The sequence below is a fragment of the Heptranchias perlo genome, chromosome 34 (genome assembly GCF_035084215.1).
Source record: "Heptranchias perlo isolate sHepPer1 chromosome 34, sHepPer1.hap1, whole genome shotgun sequence".
NCBI classification, from domain to species: domain Eukaryota; kingdom Metazoa; phylum Chordata; class Chondrichthyes; order Hexanchiformes; family Hexanchidae; genus Heptranchias; species Heptranchias perlo.
In genome coordinates this window covers 22216034-22233994 of record NC_090358.1, presented here as the reverse complement: position 1 = coordinate 22233994, position 17961 = coordinate 22216034, and the positions used below count along the sequence as shown (strand labels likewise).

Below are 17961 nucleotides of genomic sequence, written 5' to 3'. Positions count from 1 at the left end.
TCAGCAAAGCCTTTGACAAGGTACCGCATGGTAGGTTGTTACATAAGGTTAAATCTCATGGGATCCAAGGTGAGGTAGCCAATTGGATACAAAATTGGCTTGACGACAGAAGACAGAGGGTGGTTGTAGAGGGTTGTTTTTCAAACTGGATGCCTGTGTCCAGCGGTGTGCCTCAGGGATCGGTGCTGAGTCTGCTGTTATTTGTTATTTATATTAATGATTTGGATGAGAATTTAGGAGGCATGGTTAGTAAGTTTGCAGATGACACCAAGATTGGTGGCATTGTGGACAGTGAAGAAGGTTATCTAGGATTGCAACGGGATCTTGATAAATTGGGCCAGTGGGCCGATGAATGGCAGATGGAGTTTAATTTAGATAAATGTGAGGTGATGCATTTTGGTAGATCGAATCGGGCCAGGACCTACTCCGTTAATGGTAGGGCGTTGGGGAGAGTTATAGAACAAAGAGATCTAGGAGTACAGGTTCATAGCTCCTTGAAAGTGGAGTCACAGGTGGATAGGGTGGTGAAGAAGGCATTCGGCATGCTTGGTTTCATTGGTCAGAACATTGAATGCAGGAGTTGGGATGTCTTGTTGAAGTTGTACAAGACATTAGTAAGGCCACACTTGGAATACTGTGTACAGTTCTGGTCACCCTATTATAGAAAGGATATTATTAAACTAGAAAGAGTGCAGAAAAGATTTACTAGGATGCTACCGGGACTTGATGGTTTGACTTATAGGAAAGGTTAGACAGACTGGGACTTTTTTCCCTGGAGAGTAGGAGGTTAAGGGGTGATCTTATAGAAGTCTATAAAATAATGAGGGGCATAGATAAGGTAGATAGTCAAAATCTTTTCCCAAAGGTAGGGGAGTCTATAACGAGGGGGCATAGATTTAAGGTGAGAGGGGAGAGATACAAAAGGGTCCAGAGGGGCAATTTTTTCACTCAAAGGGTGGTGAGTGTCTGGAACGAGCTGCCAGAGGCAGTAGTAGAGGCGGGTACAATTTTGTCTTTTAAAAAGCATTTGGACAGTTACATGGGTAAGATGGGTATAGAGGGATATGGGCCAAGTGCAGGCAATTGGGACTAGCTTAGTGGTATAAACTGGGCGACATGGACATGTTGGGCCGAAGGGCCTGTTTCCATGTTGTAACTTCTATGATTCTATGATTCTATAATTGTTTGCTTTAAATAATAAATATCAGAATAGTAAATTGTTCCTACTCAGTTTTATATCATCACACTGGAAACCTCTTATGATTCATTTTATTCATTTTTGTTTGACAGAAGAAATAACGGTAGCATATGAAATATTTTTTATTGATTCATCTTAAATAGACTCTATTGTGTTAATAATTGAAATGGTTTGCCCTAGAGTTTATTAAAGCTTTGTTTTATTTCTTTCAGTGCCCTTAATATGTTAATTATCTTATGAAAATTAATCCTCTCCTTTTTATAAATCAGAATTGTAGCAGCTACTCATTTTGAACCAGCTTCTGCTCCGAAAGTTTTCCCAAGTTTTGATGAGCCAAGTTTCAAAGACGTATTTACAATGTTGTTTCCAACATGCCAAAGGTAAGCAGTATGAACTAACTTACTTTCAACACATTTCTTTTTGTTCAAAGATAGTTAACAAACGTAGATTGGCCAGTGAACACTATAGATTTGCACCCACGATTCTCCACATGTTACGTGATTATCCTCAGCCGTGTCAATGTGGGAAATCACCCAATGGAGACCAAATTCCTCCCTACAGAATGGAAAAGAAAATAGCAGGAGGTCGTCGTGGAAGTAAGTCTCCTGTCCATTCAGTCTTTGGAAGGGGAGGGGGTAATAAATATCACAGAATCATAGAATCGTACAGCACAGAAGGAGGCCATTCAAGCCATCGTACTTGTGCTGGCACTTTGAAAAGCTATCCAATTAGTCCCACTCCCCTGCTCTTTCCCCATAGCCCTGCAAATTTTTCCTTTTTAAGTATTTATCGAATTCCCTTTTGAAAGTTACTATTGAATCTCCTTCCACCTCCCTTTCAGGCAGTGCATTCCAGATCATAACAACTCGCTGTGTAAAAAAAAATTCTCCTCATCTCCCCTCTGGTCCTCTGGTTACCGACCCTCCTGCCAGTGGAAACAGTTTCTCCTTATTTAATCAATGAAAACCCTTCATAAGGCACTGGGTAACATGTCCTCACTCTTCCAAAGAGATGGGAGAAGTAACTCTGCCTTTGCACAACTCAAATTTAGCAAATGTGCTGTATAGTTAAATTAGGTATAGACACAAATCACTGAATCGGCTATTTTAAGCAGCGGTTCTAATTGGCAACAGCATGTTTCACATTTTCTATTAAAACTCAAAGCGGAAAATATCTTTGCGTATGAAACCCTTCATAACCTGCAATCTATTATTTCACAGTAAAATTGCTTCTTCTCTCACAGAGCCTGATTAGTAAGAGTACATTACTTTCATTATATTTTTGCAATTTCCCCTGTAACTTGAAGTGACTGCCAGAGGGCTCAGTGCTAAAAAAGCAACTAACAACAAAAGATAATGATATAATGTATATGTAAAACATGAATGGGCAAATATTATGAATGCATCTTGCAACAGATATTCTGATGAAGTTATAAGCCACTTTTATATTGTTCTCATAGCTCGTCATGCTAAAAGAAACCTTTTATTATGTTATGCCTGGTGATATTCTCGTGTTGTATTTGATATGCAATGTGCTGTAAAAAAATTACTCTGTGTCACGACCACGAGACAGGAAAATCATATGATGTTTATTTACTCCTCCTGTTACATCTTGATACAGACACCTTAGTCACAACCTGACAACAGCAGAATGTTGACTGACTGAAGAATAATCACAGGGTCCGCATAAGCTATGCTTTATGACATCACTAGAATCCCTTGTTTTATTAGCAAGGTTGTCCAAATGTAAGATGCCAATCTCCGAACAAACTTCCCTGTGAAGATCCTGTATTGGTTTTATATGCACCACCATCTGCTACCTTGGCCGTTTTTCTATCCCCTCAACCGTCTCATCAACATCAACTGCCTCCAGGCTCTGCTCCAGCCTGTTCGTATTTCTCAGTGCGATTATTTCAGTTGCTCCTTCTTCAAGCACCAGCTTCTGCTACATCAGCAAAAACAAAGGTGAAACTAGTGAGACTCCACAATATCACAGAAGAAAATCCACTCCCAAATCAACTCCAGCGCTCACTCCCAGATACCCTATCTCCAGAGGATCGATCTGTGCACCAAGCAGTTACTCATTCAACTTCCACATTCATTCTCCTTGGTCTTTCTTCACTGATTTCTTTGCCCTCCTATTTCCCTCCTTAACCTCATCCTTCAAATCAACTCTCACAAACACATTTGGAGGTAGTAAGACCACTCCTTGATTTTGCTACCTCCGAAGTTTCAATTACTAATATGGCCATCTCTGAATACTTCCTAATTTTTTTTACCATCCACAGCCTCTCTACCCATCTCCAAACCCACTGCCCTCACCCTTCGTCCCTAAAAAATCTGACCCTGAGCTCCAACACTAATTTACTCTCCCTCCTCTGGTCCTCTACCCATCATGACATCAATGCCGCTGTTTACCTGCCAATCAGCTCCCTCACTTCTGTCTTTAATACCCTTGTCCCCACCAAGTCACTCATCCCTATTCCTTTGTTACCTCTTGTAAAACTCTGTCCTTTGCATCCTTAAGTCTAAGGACCACAGACTTGAGTGAACCTGGTGAGCATGTCGACTGCCAAATTTGGCTGGACCATATCAAGCGTCACTGTACTTTCCTCTCCATAGTCAATTCCTCGTACTATTCCAGGATGATCCTGGAGACCGAGAGCCATGTCTCCTTTTCTCTGTTACAAACCATCTACTCGAACCACCTTTCTTTGCCCCTCCTATTTTTACCTCCATCAGCATGTGCAAGGAGCTCATGGATTTCTTCAGGTCAAGATTGAGAGTATCCACATGGAGGCCTCAAGTGTTATCACCCCTCTTCTCTTATCCGTGCCAACCACTTCCCAGCCCTTCACTAATCCTAATTCCAAATCTGCGTCACTTAGCAGTTTCTCCCCCTTCATCCACCCAAATTAAACTCATCTCTCCTATGACACCCACCTCCTCCCATCTTGATCCGCCTTCCCACCCAAATCCTCACCACTTAACCACCTTCCTGGCTCACTGACAATGCTAATGACTCTCTCTGTTCATTGCTGCTTCTCTCCATTTCAAAACTATCATTACCCTCTTCCTGAAAAAGCCCACATTTGGCTCTGTCTGTCCCCTCCAACTACCACCCACTTCCTAACCTCCCCTTCTTGTCCAGGATCTTTGACCTTGTCATCACTTCCCAGCTGCGTGCTCACTTATCCAGCAATTCCCCATTTAAACTCATTCGGTTTAGTTTCCGCTCTGCCCACAAGACTGAGACTGCCCTAGTCAAAGCCACTAACAATATCCTCCAAGGCTGCAACCACGGTGCATTATCTTCTTTGACTTCTTTGCAAAGTTTGACGTAGTTGATGACACCCGTGTCTCCTCTGTGGTCTAGTTCTACTATGAGGTTTACTTATTCTCTCTGTCCCCTCTCCTCATCTCCTCTAAACCAATTGTAGCTGTTTCTTTTAAATTCTATTATTATCAATCTCTGTTTCATCCTTTCAGAACTGAGTTCAATTTTGGTCTCCTCACTTGATGGATAATGTTGTGGTTTTGGGAAGGGTGCAGAGGAGAGCCACTAGACTAATTCCCAGTTTAAGGTATCTTAGTTATCAAGATAGGCTAAAAGAGCTGGGACTCTACACTTTAGAGAAGCGTAGACTTAGGGGTGATCTGAGACAGATTTATAAGATAATGATGGGAATAGATTGTGTTCGAGTTGATAGTTTGTTTCAATTAAATGTGTTAGGGAGGACCAGGGGTCACAATTTTAAGTTGTATAAGGCCAGATCTAGGTTAGATGTCAGGCGGTGGTTCTTTTCCCAGAGAAGAGCTGACCTCTGGAACAGGCTGTCGGCTCATGCGGTGGACGTCGATTCGTTGAATTTCTGGCTGGGGCGGAGATCACCTCTTACAAAAGGTAGGTACAGCATAGAATTATCAGGGCCAAAGAGATCTCCTAGAGTAATTTCAATCGCCTGGTGGGGTGGGGGGGGATATCGGAGAGGAATTTCCCTGATTTTTTTCCCCCAAATTGGCCTGCGTTTTTAATCTGGTTTTTCACCTCTCCCAGGAGATCACATGGTTTTGGGTGGGGTGGGGAGTGTATATATGTGTGGGACAGGCTGGATGGACTAGAGGGTCTTTTCCTATCAGTCATTGTTCGTATGTTCGTATGTTTGTAACTCCACCCTTCAGTATGGGCCTGTTTTTTCCTCCAAATAAACAATACCTTTATTATCCATCCACCTGTTTTGTAATTTTACCCCCTATTTCACCACCAACTTTTATTATTGTCGCATCAGGAGATACTGGGTTGGCATAAGATAATAGATAGATAGATAGATAGATAGATAGATGGGTGGATGGTAGATAGATAGATAGATCGATCGATGGGTGGACAGTAGATAGATAGATAGATAGACAGACAATAAATAGCGCACTATCTACTTGTCACAGGCTTTTGGAGACTTTGATAGAATGAGTTTGATAAAGGGCATCAGGTAAAGTGCGATGTTCTTCATTTTAATAGTGCATTCCTCAAAGAAAAACTCACTTAAAATGATTTCTTAAAGCAGACACTATTAATCTTGAAGCTACCTCATGCTTGAGATATTACTCAGAGATGTAGTGAGTTCCTAACAGGCGCATTTTTTGTTCAGCAACTAACTAATTTACAAAGGCAAAGCGATGGCATTGCACAGACTGAATTCCGATTTTTTATAAAATAAATGTTCACAGGAGGTAACTGCAGATGGGTTTTACACAACTGTTCTGAGTGTGAGCTCTCAGGCAAATCAATCAACTCAATCTGCAAGTGTTAATCCTCTTCTCCTGTGGGCTCCATAGAAGATTTCCTGGATGCTTGTCACTACAGCTTTTAAATACTAATTTTCCTTCTCCAGAACTCTTCTTCTGCCCAACCCTTTCTTCAAAAAGAATTACCTCCCACCCCGAAACCCACCCTGACAATAAATCCATTATTGAATGACATCAACTGTTCTGAAGCAACACTTGAGCTTATGACAAGATGCTGGCCGATTCACTGTTGAGTTTGTTAAAATTTAATTTCTTCATTACTTGAATGTTTGGAATTTTATGTTGAATGGCTTTTTAAAAATGGTATTTTAAAACATTCTTAAAGCTCTTTTCAATGTCATGTTCACAAAATTAACTAAATTCCACACTGATGAAGGTATGATACCTGAAGAGACCTGCTTTGCATTTCCTCAGACGAAACTGGTTTGTTGCCAGAGTGTCACAATCTTGCATGAGTGCGAAAACATGGATTTGCGTCCATACTTGCTTCACACGTGTTCCTGATCTCAGCCATGCTGTCAGACAGAGCTACCAAGCAAAAGTCAGTCATTTTCTCAGAGGCAGAAGAGGGCAGATCAGAGACTCAGTCACTTGGGGACATTGTTACACATCTCCAGCTAGTAAATTTTAAGGTTTAGTGTCCTCAGGGTAGAGCATCACGCAAATGGAGTGCATATATTAGGATTTTGACCGCAGAGGTAAGTGCAGCCATTTAGAGACCTACACAATTTTTTTTGTCCACTAACTTTGGTTTCAAAGCAGCATTAACAGAAACCTGGGAGCAGGTCAATTGCCTTGGGATGGTATATGGTGCAGAAAGAATCAGAGAGGAGAATGGGAGGAAAAACAGACAATAACTTTCCATATATATATAATCTAAAATGTATGTGTCCATATATATTTATGTGTGTATGTTTGTGTATGTACATGCATATGCATATGCATATGCATATATGTACACGTGTATGTGAATGTGCAAATGTATATGTATATGATGTATATGTATATGCAATGCATGTCATTGCTGTTTATGTTTCAGAAAAGAACCCAGCACAGGGCATATGAGTCTTTCTTATACCTGAAGTGGGGGTGGGATTTAATTTTGACTTTGGGCGTTAATGTAAAACAGCCAATATCGATTTCGCCACTCGTTATACATCTCTCCCGATTTTCCTTTCCATTCACATCAAGCACCATTGGCTCAGAGTTAACTGTATAAAATTACTGCCTAAAAGTGCTTCAGTGCCCAACTGTCTGAAAATAGGGCCATGTTTAGGCAAGATATTACAGCCCCTGTATAGCACTAACATGCCATCAAGTGGCTGAATATAAATATTGCAAGTGGACAATTCCAGTAATAGGGAGCATGCTTAACTTGATTCCCATCAGAAGTCATTATCTATCTAATTAATCTATGTTCATTTTGAGTTCTCAATCTGAAATTAAAGCCAGTTCAAAAGCATGGCATCTTGGAGTGCTTAAAGTATCTTATTGCCAGTAGAACATACTAAGTTTGTTATAGCTTGTGAGTTCCAAATTACTCCTGCCTTTACATATCAACGACTTTCATACATGCTCTTCTAAATGGGCTAATGTTATAACCCTTCCCAAATACGACAAAGTTATTTAATTGTTGAATTGGCCATCACCTTTGTGCTCTAAATAAGCCTTCAAAATCCTAACTTGATTAATGATAATACGTAGGATTGACAAGTCATGAGAATGGTACCAAAGAGAGAAAGACTTTGTATTTCTTTGTTACAAAGATTGAGACCATCCATGCAATTTCCTCAGCTGCCACCAATCACCTACCTCACCTAACAAGTGTTAGCCGTGGCAGCACTCTTGCCTCTGAGTCAGAAGATTGCGGCTTCAAGTCCCATTCCAGAGACTTGAGCAGATAATCCAGGCTAATGCTCCAGTACAGTATTGAGGGAGTACTGCACTGATGGAGGTGATGTCTTTCCGATGACACATTAAACCAAGGGCTCAGGTGGATGTAAAAGTTCCCATGGTACTATTTGAAGAAGAGCAGGAGAGTTCTCCCCAGTGTCCTGGCCAATAATTATCCCTCAGTTAACAGATTATCCGGTCATTATCTCATTGGTGTTTGTGGGACCTTGTTGTGCACAAATTGGCTGCTGCATATCCTACATTGCAACAGTGACTACCCTTCAAAAGTACTTCATTGGCTGTAAAGTGCTTTGGGACATCCTAAAGTCCCAAAAATAAATGCAAGTTTTTCTTTCTATCTCCAATGCTTGCCAACATTGTTAATGGCTCCCTTTTTTCAGACACTGTCTCTTTCCCTTTCAAAACTACCATTATCAAAAAAGGCCAACCTTGACTCATCTGTCCTCTCCAACTACTGCCCCCTCTCGAAAATCCCTTTCCTCTCTAAAATGTATTGTCACCTACGAGCTCCATGATCACCTGTTTAGATCTCTTCATACTGTCTTCCACCCTGCTCACAGCCCTGAGGCCGCCCGGTCAGTGTCACCAATGACATTCTCTGTGGCCGTGGCTCGCTATTCCTCCTTGTTCTCCATGACCTACCTGCAACCTCTGACAAAGTCAACTGCACTGTCCTACTCCACCGCCTCTCCTCCATGGTCCAGCTCAATGGGAATGATCTTGCGTGATTCCACTCCTATCTGTCCCAGTGCAGCCATCACAACCCCAGCAATGGTTTCCCCCTTCCTGCCCCACGTGGTAATCTCCGCAGTGCCCAGGGATCTATCCTTCCCTCCTCTTCTTCCTCATCTACATACTGCCCCATCCGAGACATCATCCATAGCCACTTGGTGAGATTCCAGATGTATGCTGATGATGCCCAGCTCTACTTCTCCACCATTTAGATGGGTGTCTGGAAAACATGGTGATCACATCACATAAAACTATTCTGGAAAATATGAATGGGCTTGGAGCCTACTGATCGCCCATGGAAGGTCAGAGAGGAATTGGCAACAGGTCTCTGGTTGTTCCCTTCCCTGTTGGTGAAGGGAATGGAGGGTGGTACTTGAGGACAAAATCAGCTGAAATATGGGGTGAGGACAGATAGGCCTGATGTCCTTTTCTTATCCTAGATACATAAACACAAATATTTCCTGACACCCTGCCTGTGTTGACACTTTAGCGTAATATCAAAAGGGTTTTTGATAGAATAAATAAGGAGAAACTGCTTCCACAAGCAGGAGGGTCGGTGACCAGAGGGCTCAGATTTAAGATAATTGGCAAAAGAACCAGAGGGGAGATGAGGAGAAATTTTTTTACGCAGCGAGTTGCTATGATCTGAAATGCGCTGCCTGAAAGAGTGGTGGAAGCAGATTCAATAATAACTTTCAAAAAGGAATTGGATAAATACTTGAAAAGGAAAAGTTTGCAGGGCTACGAGGAAAGAGCAAGGGAGTGGGACTAATTGGATAGCTCTTTCAAAGAGCCAGCACAGGCACGATGGGCCGAATGGCCTCCTCTGCTGTACGATTCTATGATTCTATGATTCTAATTCTGCTGCCCACACTGGGAGCACATCAGGAAATTGCACACTCGCAGCTGTGATTATCCATCCAATCATAGAATTACATAGAATGTACAGCTCAAAAATGGGCCATTCCTCCCAATTGGTCTGTGCCAGTGGTTATGCTCCACTCGAGCCCACCCCTCTTCATCTCTCAGCATATCCTTTTATTCCTTTCTCCCTCAGGTGTTTTTCTAGTTTTTCCTTAAATGCATCAATGATGTTCGCCTCAACTATTCCTTGTGGTAGCGAGTTCCACATTCTAACCACTCTCTGGGTAAAGAAGTTCCTCCTGAATTCCCTATTGGATTTATTAGTGACTATCTTATATTTATGGCCCCTAGTTTTGGTCTCCCCCACAAGTGGAAACATTTTCTTCACATCTACCCTATCAAATCCTGTCATAATCTTAAAGACCTCTATCAGGTCACCCCTCAGCCTTCTCTTTTCCAGAGAAATGAGCCCCAGCCTGTTCACTCTTTCCTGATAGTTATAACCTCTCAGTTCTGGTATCATCCCTATAAATTGTTTTTGCACCTTCTCCAGTGCCTCTATATCTTTTTTATAATAGGGGTAGGGAGTGCACAATTTCCCGATATGTATAACTGCCTTGTTCCAGGAGCTGGGCAGTAGAATTAATTGTGGATCAGCTGCAAGGGCTGAGAATAAAACAAAGCACAGTGGTGGTTCCACACTACACGACAAAGGATGTCCTCAAGGTGAAGAAGAGCTTGTCTTCACAGGACTGTGCAGTGGTCACTTCTAGCAATGCTGTCATGGCCACATGTGTCCGCAACAGGGAGCTTACTTCCTCATCACCACCAGGTGTGCCAGCTGTGACCGTCAGGCCATTCTCTTACTTTCTTTTTTAAATGTAATTTCTTGTTTTGAGACATGTACATTGACAAAAATCTGTAGCTACAGGGAGTAATCATACAACATGCACACAGGAAGATAGCAATGTCAGAACAAGTCCGGACCTATTTTACAGCAATCTCTGTTTGTTATTTTCATGATCTTTACAGGGTGGTTAACTCCTGAATGTTGTGTATGTTATGTTTGTGTAAAGCACTTTACTTAATAACTTTCTTTTGTAAAATGATGCAGCTCTTGCTGATGACTGACTGGGTTCTGATATGATTTATTTTATGTGGGTGGCACAGTGGGGCAAAGTGTTGGAGGTCCGATCTGCGTGAAATGGATGTAGCTGGTTCACCCCAGTGTCTCGGTAACCTTTAATTGTGTCGAATGAGGGATTGACTTGTGGCTAAATGAAGGCTTTGCCACATACATGGAGTTTCTTGCAGCTGGTTAATGGTAGCTACTGCAAAATGGTTTTAGTGAAGTTTATGACTCGTGTAATGGTGATGATCTGTACATGGTAGTCATTTTCCATGGAGATTACTGTTATGTCCGAATAAACACTCAAATTGGTGCGGTAATAACAAGCTGCTTTTATTTCCAGACCTGCTTGACTATTCTGTCAAAGAATAACAAAGTAATGCAAGAGAAGACATTGGAGTGTAATTGCTACAATGTACTTACTCCCATCAGGGGGCCACCTAGTGTTCAGTTAACAATATGCATGCACCATACATATCAATTGCTTCTTTAATTAAATTGACATTAACCCTTTAAATATTGAGTCAGGTTTCAAAATGGAAGTATCTCTTTAATCAAGTAGAAGCTCCACCAAAAGAAAATTCACCAGAGTGAGTGTTGTGGGAATGGAACACTTCCTGTTTCAGTCAGATGCAGAGTAAGTTCCCTCCATGCCGTCCCAACAATGTGCCTCAACCTCAGGAAAGCAGCCCCTACTGCACCAGAATGGGATTTGTTTTCCATTTCTGACATCAACCGTCCTTTAGGCCTAATCTGAGAGCAAATCAATGCTGAATTAGGTACAGTTTTGTTCTGTAGGCCCAAAGCCCACTGGGAACTGGATTGAGATTGTCACAAAACTCATTGCGCATAGGACCTCTATATTTGTAATGTAGATGTAATAAAATAGATAAATGTACAACACCAGGGAAAATGTCTTTCACCCTCAAAGACTGGATCTGTTTCACTGTGACTCTCTATATGTAAATCTCCCCACCTGTGCCTTTATTCTATTAATACGAAACTCCAGTTCAGGCATTTTATATTGCAAGCTAATGGGTGATTAGTGTAAAAATACACCAAATTAGCAACAAAAAAAAAATCAATGTACTGAAAGATCTATGGGCTACTTGAGCGGTCCAGCTGATTCTGTGATTTTATTTCTTGCTATATGAAGGCCAAGCCCCCATTACAAGCTTTGACAAAGCTACGGACAAAGACGCTCTCAAATCTTCTCAGTCTGAGTGAAGCATTCGGCTCAATTCAGGGAGCTGTTTGACGCTATCTCCTGCAAGTAGGTTAAAATTTACCTTTGAAAAAAAACCATACGTTTATATTTAGATATTTTTGCCTCTCCCAGGAGGTAATGTAGCTGGGGGATGGGCAAATGGTGCGTGGGGCTGCGGTGTTGACTGGAGGGGGCACACTTAATGAGTATGATGATTTTTCCTCGCTCCTGTTGCATTTCTGTATAAATGAAAGGATAAGAAACACGGAGATCCATCAAATAATGAAATAATTCTGGGTAGGATAGATTTTAGTCAGTACGAAGCATGTTCTCTTTGATATTGTGGTGAATGCTATTGTTTTATCATTCAGTATGGGTCTGCTGTATTTTGTAAGCAGTTCATCAACAACAATAACTTGCATGTTAAAGCACCTTTAATGTAGAATCATAGAATCATAGAAGTTACAACATGGAAACAGGCCCTTCGGCCCAACATGTCCATGTCGCCCAGTTTGTACCACTAAGCTAGTCCCAATTGCCTGCACTTGGCCCATATCCCTCTATACCCATCTTACCCATGTAACTGTCCAAATGCTTTTTAAAAGACAAAATTGTACCCGCCTCTACTACTGCCTCTGGCAGCTCGTTCCAGACACTCACCACCCTTTGAGTGAAAAAATTGCCCCTCTGGATCCTTTTGTATCTCTCCCCTCTCACCTTAAATCTGTGCCCCCTCGTTATAGACTCCCCTACCTTTGGGAACAGATTTTGACTATCGACCTTATCTATGCCCCTCATTATTTTATAGACTTCTATAAGATCACCCCTTAACCTCCTACTCTCCAGGGAATAAAGTCCCAGTCTGTCTAACCTCTCCCTGTAAGTCAAACCATCAAGTCCCGGTAGCATCCTAGTAAATCTTTTCTGCACTCTTTCTAGTTTAATAATATCCTTTCTATAATAGGGTGACCAGAACTGTACACAGTACTCCAAGTGTGGCCTCACCAATGCCCTGTACAACTTCAACAAGACATCCCAACTCCTGCATTCAATGTTCTGACCAATGAAACCAAGCATGCTGAATGCCTTCTTCACCACCCTATCCACCTGTGACTCCACTTTCAAGGAGCTATGAATCTGTACTCCTAGATCTCTTTGTTCTATAACTCTCCCCAACGCCCTACCATTAACGGAGTAGGTCCTGGCCCGATTTGATCTACCAAAATGCATCACCTCACATTTATCTAAATTAAACTCCATCTGCCATTCATCGGCCCACTGGCCCAATTTATCAAGATCCCGTTGCAATCCTAGATAACCTTCTTCACTGTCCACAATGCCACCAATCTTGGTGTCATCTGCAAACTTACTAACCATGCCTCCTAAATTCTCATCCAAATCATTAATATAAATAACAAATAACAGCGGACCCAGCACCGATCCCTGAGGCACACCGCTGGACACAGGCATCCAGTTTGAAAAACAACCCTCGACAACCACCCTCTGTCTTCTGTCGTCAAGCCAATTTTGTATCCAATTGGCTACCTCACCTTGGATCCCATGAGATTTAACCTTATGTAACAACCTACCATGCGGTACCTTGTCAAATGCTTTGCTGAAGTCCATGTAGACCACGTCTACTGCACAGCCCTCATCTATCTTCTTGGTTACCCCTTCAAAAAACTCAATCAAATTCGTGAGACATGATTTTCCTCTCACAAAACCATGCTGACTGTTCCTAATTAGTCCCTGCCTCTCCAAATGCCTGTAGATTCTGTCCCTCAGAATACCCTCTAACATCTTACCCACTACAGATGTCAGGCTCACTGGTCTGTAGTTCCCAGGCTTTTCCCTGCCGCCCTTCTTAAACAAAGGCACAACATTTGCTACCCTCCAATCTTCAGGCACCTCACCTGTAGTGGTGGATGATTCAAATATCTCTGCTAGGGGACCCGCAATTTCCTCCCTAACCTCCCATAACGTCCTGGGATACATTTCATCAGGTCCCGGAGATTTATCTACCTTGATGCGCGTTAAGACTTCCAGCACCTCCCTCTCTGTAATATGTACACTCCTCAAGACATCACTATTTATTTCCCCAAGTTCCCTAACATCCATGCCTTTCTCAACCGTAAATACCGATGTGAAATATTCATTCAGGATCTCACCCATCTCTTGTGGTTCCGCACATAGATGACCTTGTTGATCCTTAAGAGGCCCTACTCTCTCCCTAGTTACCCTTTTGCCCTTTATGTATTTGTAGAAGCTCTTTGGATTCACCTTTGCCTGATCTGCCAAAGCAATCTCATATCCCCTTTTTGCCCTCCTGATTTCTCTCTTAACTCTACTCCGGCAATCTCTATACACTTCAAGGGATCCACTTGATCCCAGCTGCCTATGCATGTCATATGCCTCCTTCTTATTTTTGACTAGTGCCTCAATCTCCCGAGTCATCCAAGGTTCCCTACTTCTACCAGCCTTGCCCTTCACTTTATAAGGAATGTGCTTACCCTGAACCCTGGTTAACACACTTTTGAAAGCCTCCCACTTACCAGACGTCCCTTTGCCTGCCAACAGACTCTCCCAATCAACTTCTGAAAGTTCCTGTCTAATACCATCAAAATTGGCCTTTCCCCAATTTAGAATTTTAACTTTTGGGCCAGACCTATCCTTCTCCATAGCTATCTTAAAACTAATGGAATTATGATCACTGGTCCCAAAGTGATCCCTCACTAACACTTCTGTCACCTGCCCTTCCTTATTTCCCAAGAGGAGGTCAAGTTTTGCCCCCTCTCGAGTCGGGCCATCCACATACTGAATGAGAAATTCCTCCTGAATACACTCAACAAATTTCTCTCCATCCAAGCCCCTAATGCTATGGCTGTCCCAGTCAATGTTGGGAAAGTTAAAGTCCCCTACTATTACCACCCTATTTTTCTTGCAGCTGTCTGTAATCTCCTTACATATTTGCTCCTCAATTTCCCGTTGACTATTTGGGGGTCTGTAGTACAATCCTATCAAAGTGATCTCTCCCTTCTTATTTTTCAGTTCTACCCATATGGACTCAGTGGGCGAACCCTCGGATATATCCCCTCTCACTACTGCCGTGATGTTCTCCCTAATCAAGAACGCAACTCCCCCTCCTCTCTTACCTCCTGCTCTATCTTTCCTATAGCATCTGTACCCTGGAACATTGAGCTGCCAGTCCTGCCCCTCCCTTAGCCATGTTTCAGTAATAGCTATAACATCCCAGTCCCATGTACCCATCCATGCCCTGAGTTCATCTGCCTTGCCCATCAGACTTCTTGCATTGAAATAAATGCAGTTTAATCTAGACTTCCCTTGGTCTTTGCCCTGCTTTCTCAGACCATCTGTCCGGTCATGTTCTGTACACTCTCCCTTACTGCCTTTTGTTTCTGTCACCACTTTATTTCCCACTGACTTCCTGCATCGGTTCCCATCCCCCTGCCACATTAGTTTAAACCCTCCCCAACAGCACTGGCAAACACTCCCCCTAGGACATTGGTTCCAGTCCTGCCCAGATGCAGACCGTCCAATTTGTACTGGTCCCACCTCCCCCAGAACCAGTTCCAATGGCCCAGGAATTTGAATCCCTCCAGCTTGCACCATCTCTCAAGCCACGTATTCATCTTAGCTATCCTGTCATTCCTACTCTGACATCCCAAGGCACTTCACAGGAGAGTTATCAAACAAAATTTGACACTGAGTCACATGAAGAGATATTAGGACGGGTGACCAAAAGCTTGGTCAGAGGGCTACGAACATACGTACATATGAATTAAGAGCAGGAGTAGGCCATTCGGCCCCTCGAGCCTGCTCTGCCATTTGATAAAATCATGGCTGATCTGATTGTGACCTCAACTCTACTTTCCCATCTACCTACTATAACCTTTGACTCCCTTGTTAATCAGGAATCTATCTAACTCAGTCTTAAAAATATTCAATGACCCTGCCTCCACCGCTCTCTGGGGAAGGGAGTTCCACAGACTTAAGACCCTCTGAGAGAAAAAATTTGTCCTCATCTCCGTCTTAAATGGGAGACCCCTTATTTTTAAACTGTGCACCCTAGTTCTAGTCTCTCCCACAAGGGGAAATATCCTCTCAGCATCTACCCCTTCTAGTCCCCTCAGGATCTTATATGTTTCAATAAGATCACCTCTCATTCTTCTAAACTCCAGGGTATATAGGCTCTTTAGGTTTTAAGGAGTGACTTAAAGGTGGAGAGAGCGGTAGAGAGACTTAGGGGGGGAATTCTAGAGCTCAGAGCCTAGGCAGCTGAAGGCACAGCCGCCACTGGTGGAGCGAAGGAAAGTTCACTTGATAGTACCAATGACAATGAGAATCACAGTTATACCGTCAGTTATGCTTTGCTCCTATGGAGGAACAATCATTGAAAGGTTCTGTATTAAGTTTTCTTTGCTATTTGGGAACTACCATAAAGAACTGCAGACTGCTCATGATCCTATGGAGGTTGGCATTTAATGGCTTATTCTGCATATTTGCTATGTTTGTCAAATGCATTTTGGCAATGTTATATGAAAAAAATGTAGCTATACAAATTTTGACTGCTTGCTCAGTGGCTTAGTGAGTCCATCCAGCTGAGCAATACAAACCGGGAACATCCTAAATTTCATCCCCTGTCCGTGCCGAGTTAGCTGATCTCAGCCAGGGTATGATAGGAGTGTCACTATTCACTTCACCGCCTATGGTTAGGGAGAGGAAAATTAGCCAGTGTTACCGCTCCTGATTCTACCCAGTGACCCTGGCTAGAGGTGAACGTGTGTGGAGGTCAGGTGAGGAGGAGATTGGGCGTGGCTGTGAAGCCCTCTGCAGTTGAAAAGCCTGCCCCCATGGTTCACATATGGATAATGGCCAGTTGGGAGAGGAGGGCTCTGGGTGCCCTCCAGTGAGGAGTCAGGAGTGGAGAGTGAAAAAAATTGGCAAAGGAAATTGGTGAGAGAAGCAAAATTGTAAATGTGTGGCATGAAGAGAATATTCAGAGGGTAATTACTATCACATGTGAGTTATCATTCCACCATCCAGTGCTTCCAACTGGGAGTGGCACCTCCAGGGAGGACGTTTTGGGCAAGTAATCCACAATTTTCCAACCATTATAAAATCATGAATTGTTCACCTGCGACTTTCCCAGGCGTGTTCACTGCGAGCATCACTCCCTGCTGGGAGCGTTGGATATTGGAATCACTTCTATCACGTGTTCTTTACTTTGTGAAGAAATTCCCTATCCTGCAGTTTCCCATTTCCACTGTTTGTGTCAGAGCTTAAAACTGCAGATGTGACATGTGAAAACTACCCACCATTACCCACCCAACCGGGGTGGGGGGCATGTGGAATACTTGACTCAGTGGTAGTACTCGCATCTCTGAGTCAGAAGGTCATGGGTTCAAGAAACCACTCCAGAGACTTGAGCACAAGATCTAGGTTGATACTCCCAGTGCTGTATTGAGGGAGTGCTGCACTGTAGGAAGGGCCGTCTCTAGTCTGAGATGTTAAACTTCTTAGGTGGACGTAAAAGATCCCATGGCACTTTTCAAAGAAGAGCAGGGACGTTCTCCCCAGTGTCCTAGCCAATATTTATCCCTCAATCAACATCTAAAACAGATTATCTGGTCATTTACCTCATTGCTGTTTGTAGGAACTTGCTGTGTGTAAATTGGCTGTCACGATTCCTACATAACAACAGTGGTTACACTTCAAAAGTACTTAATTGGCTGTAAAGTGCTTTGGGACATCCTGAGGTCATGAAAGGCGCTATATAAATGCAAGTTCTTTTTTTCTGGTGGATAATCAAAATTGAGTGGCATTTGACCATTCTCAATTGTCGGTCATATATATACACATATATATACACATATGGGGTACAGCAATATGCAAGGCACAGGGATGAAGATAATACAAAAAAAAGGAACATCATGCAGTATTATTCACCAATTAAAAGAGATGAAATACAATCAATGAGATAGCATCTCGTGCAAATCTCTGTCCTGTGAAGATTCAAGCAGGCAATCTGGAAGGTGGGTAATGGAAGTTTCCACAGAAGTTTAAGAAGAAGTGAGTCCTGTGCATGTCAGCCTAT

The 17961-nt window shown here is 42.6% G+C and overlaps 1 long non-coding RNA gene across 4 annotated transcripts in view; it reads right to left on the bottom strand.

The window, feature by feature from the left end:
* Positions 1-2765: 2765 nt before the first annotated feature.
* Positions 2766-17961, bottom strand: part of LOC137301881 (uncharacterized) — a 144407-nt gene continuing 129211 nt past the window's right edge. For 3 of the 4 annotated variants that reach the window (XR_010958381.1, XR_010958382.1, XR_010958383.1), the window contains one exon: positions 2766-3142. This is a non-coding gene — a long non-coding RNA (uncharacterized lncRNA). Of the gene's footprint in view, positions 3143-10960; positions 12086-17961 lie in introns of those variants that run through there. The other variant, XR_010958384.1, reaches the window with a different exon arrangement.